General features: G+C 28.6%; 1 protein-coding gene across 1 annotated transcript in view; it reads left to right on the top strand.

Annotated features, from left to right (window-relative positions):
* Positions 1–1,228: 1,228 nt before the first annotated feature.
* LOC106458954 (erbin-like) overlaps positions 1,229–4,596 on the top strand; it is a 36,280-nt gene continuing 32,912 nt past the window's right edge. The window contains exon 1 of the mRNA XM_022385324.1: positions 1,229–1,308. The gene's annotated coding sequence lies outside the window, so the exon portion shown is untranslated. The remainder of the gene's footprint in view (positions 1,309–4,596) is intronic.

Below are 4,596 nucleotides of genomic sequence, written 5' to 3'. Positions count from 1 at the left end.
CAATCCCACTATTCGTTGGTAAAAGATTAGCCCAAGAGTTGGCGGTGGGTGGTGATGACTTCCCTCTAGTGCTAAATTAGGGACGGCTAGCGCAGATAGCCCTCGTGTAGCTTTGCGCGAAATCCGTAATAAACAAACGAACCAAATGAACCGGTATAGAGTTCCGATGAGTACCGAGAAACTTCACCATTGTTTTTATCACTCTTAGTTTTAGTTGGCATCGTCTTCTACGGGTCATATTTGCAGTGACAGTCATAGATGAAATTAATATTGGTTTAAATATAAAGTGTTACTTTTCTGGGGATTAGCTAACTTAAATTACTGCTTTTTAATTATCTTAATCAGATCATATTTAAAATTATTTTTGATATTTTAGGCTTCACAAATTATATACCAAAATTACAGGTTTTCACTTCTATGAAAATTTATTGATCAGATTAAATATTGTCTTTGAATGTACGTAGAAAAAATAGCTTTTATAGATTAATGCGAAAAACATGTCTGGGAGTACAAAATAAAAGCTTTAAAATCAAATGTATTTCGTTCACTTCTGTATATTTATATCAACAAAATTCGAAATAAATTTAAAAGCAATAAAAAATAAGATTTCATTCATTACAGAAATAGTAATTCAGAAATTAACAATATTTAACGTGACATAACAGATGGCGCATAAAATCGGTCTATAACTGCGTCATAGGTGGCGCTTAGTTAGCCGATAATGGAGTTTGATCTTTCGTGGTGAGATTTGTTTCTTTTTTTTTTAATAGAATTTCGGCAGTTATGTTCAAAATATAATACCTGGATATTTTGTAAAGTATCTTAAAATATTCATTACTTTTATTACATTCCTATCTCTTCAGAATTCGATATTTTTACAAATATTAAATAATATACATAACTTCAGTAATGTAACCCCGAATTGATTGAAGGCAGTTGCGTTTTACTAATAACTTAGTAACAATACTACGATAGCAGTAGAAGTAATATTAATACTGAGTTGTGTAAAACTTCAGAACTGAAGTATATATTATACTGTAAATTTAACCTGTCGAAGCAATACTTAATTGAATGTAATTCGAAAATATATATATATATATATAAAAGTATGAAAGTAACTAGTAGTAGTATAGCATTATCATTCACGGATTCAGTGTATGACCGTGAAACTAGAGTAGAAATAGAATAGTGAGAGAAAGCGTAGTCAATGTTTTGCACAAACAATTTAGTTTTATTATGGAAAGCCAAGCATGCTGAACTTGTTCAGTTTGTAAGTTTCTATCTATGTAAATAATCATCATCATTCAGGTAATTGTCTTTTTAATTTTATCATATTTATATACAATAGTAATACTAATAGTAATAGTGCCATCTGTGATAGTAAGTTGACATAACTCATAGGTTATGGCTTATTATTTACCCTTTTGAGTAGTCTTGTAGCTCCTTAAGTTTTTAGATTGTTAAATAATTACAGAATTAGATCTAAAGACCTACCTTTAACATTTGGACCTATACCGTACAATCTAACACATTATTTAAACTTTAAAGATTTCTTTGTTACTTCCAATTGTGTAGATTATTATGGTATTTTGTTAGCACATTTAATTTATAGAATGTTTAGTTCCATAGTCTCTACTCAGTTACTTTACTGGGATATCACACTTGCATATTAATTATTTACTTCCTATATATAAGCATTATTACAAGTTTTACTGTGTTTCATTCTAATATTACTGTGCAATAAACCTAATATGTTTAATATTCAAAGATCCTTACACAGAACTGGTAGAATTATTAAAGTGAATTTTGAACACTATTGGATTCCAAGGAATACACTTTAGGCAAAAAATTATTTTATTTCTAAACTTTATGTTGTTTTTCTTTTTTTATTATTGAATGTTATTCTTTACCATGGTTTACAAGGCTGATGCATATACCTGTTCTTTATTTTACTTTACTTACTGTTTTTAACTAAATTGGAAGCTTTCGGGGTCCACTATTGTTTTATTACAACCTTAACCTTCTGTTGGTTTTCTACCAACTATGGAGTCATCTGTTTCTATCTAAATTATATTGTACACCTCTTTCAGATTCAAGTAAAATTTATTTGAAGAAAAAGCTTATCTTATTTTCTCTCATGCAACTATTTTAAAATGTGTTAATAGTATAGCCTCCAAAACTAACTACCTTTTGTTTTACCTTCTCTATATTTTATGTTTAAGAAACATTGAACATTTTTCTGAAATATAGACTAGGTCTTCATGGAGATTTATCCTAGTTCAAATGCTTTACAGATCATATTATCAATTCAAACCAAGAATCACTTTTGAATTTACTTCCTTATGCTATTATAACACTTGAATATTTTGATAACTCTTGGTATAATGAAATCATCAAAATAAACGTTATTAACTGTTATCAGCTTCATATTACTGCATATGTAAAAGAAAAGCATTATATTATATGTAACTGAGATCATAACTTTTACATGTTCTGATTAGTTACTTTTTTGTAGAACTAAAAGAAAACTAGTACACTTTAAGAGTTACAGAATAAGTGTATTTTACCTTTTAGTTTGTACGTTGGTTACAGTTAAATAAAATGTATTGTATTTTGTGAGACATTCATATACCATAAAAAATAAATGTAGCTTTTAAAGTTATGTACTGTTATTTAGACTGCAAAAGATAGGAATGTGGCTGTTTACCAAGTGTATACTGTAAGAGGCCCTTTCATTTCAATATATAGAATAGACCATTATTTTAAAGGATTTTTTTTTAAGACGGATAGTTAAAGTTTTTGATTTAATTCATAGTCTAACTTTTGAGATACCATGGATATTTAATTATTACTATAATGCATTAGTAGAAATTTATTTGATAGTTATGAAGGAAATAAATATAATGCATAATATGGTGCTGCCTCATTATAATGCTACCATCGAGAGCCATGTGCACCTGAGAGTGCTATAGATGGGGGAGCATTATGATCAACTAATCAAGAAGGTATTCATGCTGAACAAGTGTGGATTCAAAGATTATTAAAGCAATCAATTAAATAAAATAACTGTTTATTTACGTATGGAAAATAGATATAAAAAGAACATAGATAAGATAAAATTAGATTAATAATATATGATAAAAACAATTGGCATTTTAATTGATAATTAAAATTGTGCCAAAAGTGAACATGTTTAATGCTACTCTAAACTTGCTGTAAATAATGACATGACATCTCTATTTCCTTCTGACACTGATCAGTATCTTGGTTTCACCTGTAAAAAATCTTGGAACTTCTTGCCCTCTCTACAAAATTAAACCATTTCCTCTTTAATAATGTCATTTATGGGTCCAACAATAGCCAATAGATTTATATGCTACCATGAATGCAAGTGGCTAGAAAACTACCCATGTGACTTTAAACCTGCCCTTTACAAATGCTAAATCGATGACACTTTCTTGTTATTTGAACAATTGAGTCACAATTCCAAATTCCTTTCTTACCTTAACCCGTTACCTGCCGTGGCCATTTTGTCTTATCGTGAGGGCAAAATCACTTTTGAGAATTGAAAAAAATTATAGAGAACTGTCTTTTATTGGATTTCAGATTTTATTTTTGTAAATATTAGCATAACATTAAATTATTTGTACAAAATTTTATTATTTAATGAAGTTTAAAGAGAATTTTAATTTAAAATATCCCAAAATACGTTTGAGACTATAAATAAGTGCTCTCTGAGAAGAAATTTAAAAACAAAATTTCCTTGCACTTCAGCACTGGTTCTATCATCTATGATTCATATCTAAACCTTTTTCTAGTCTGTTTTCTTCATAAAACAGCATCTGGACAGGTTAAACCTCAGTTGTAAAACTTTTAGCCAATCCTAGTCAAAGGTGTCAATTTCAGTACCATGTTATTCCAATCGCTGTATTTCACGTTTGGCAAATCATAGGATGGGACGAAACATTGTTCTCTGGATTTTACAATAGGAATGTGGGTGGTGCTTATTATAGTAACTGCCTTTTTATGTAGAGGTTGTATTTAGTATTGGTCAATAGTACTTTTTTTATAAGCCTTAGAAAACTTGCTTCTGGAAAAAACTGCATGGGATATATGGGATTTTATTATTTTTCTATAGTAGTTTAAGTCATGCTGTATCGTATATCTATTTATATTAATCATTATATTAAAAAATTAACTCCAAATAGATATATTTTTAGGAAATATATATTGATCTATGATTGTTATGGTTAAGAGCTATCGAGTGGCGAGTGCAAGGTCTGTACGTGAATTAGGTTTAGCACTTTGAACTGAAAGAGTTTGTGATTTTTTATATTCTTTTGCATTTAAATTAGTAGTTTTAAGTTCAATAATTTAGCATAATTTTATATTTAGTTCATAAGAATAATAATATGATTCAGTATTTAGAATGATAAACTTGTGTGATTTGTACGTAATACTACTAGTACCAGTACCACACAAGAATTTTATATTTTTCCTTCTTACTATCTTTACTTTGTAGTAAGACCCACACTTCTGTTGTTGTTGCTTTAGAATTAAAACAGTCTAACTGATATATATATATATATATATATA

This window comes from Limulus polyphemus, unplaced genomic scaffold (assembly GCF_000517525.1).
Source record: "Limulus polyphemus unplaced genomic scaffold, Limulus_polyphemus-2.1.2 Scaffold537, whole genome shotgun sequence".
Classification (NCBI taxonomy): domain Eukaryota; kingdom Metazoa; phylum Arthropoda; class Merostomata; order Xiphosura; family Limulidae; genus Limulus; species Limulus polyphemus.
This window is presented reverse-complemented; position numbering and strand designations above follow the sequence as displayed.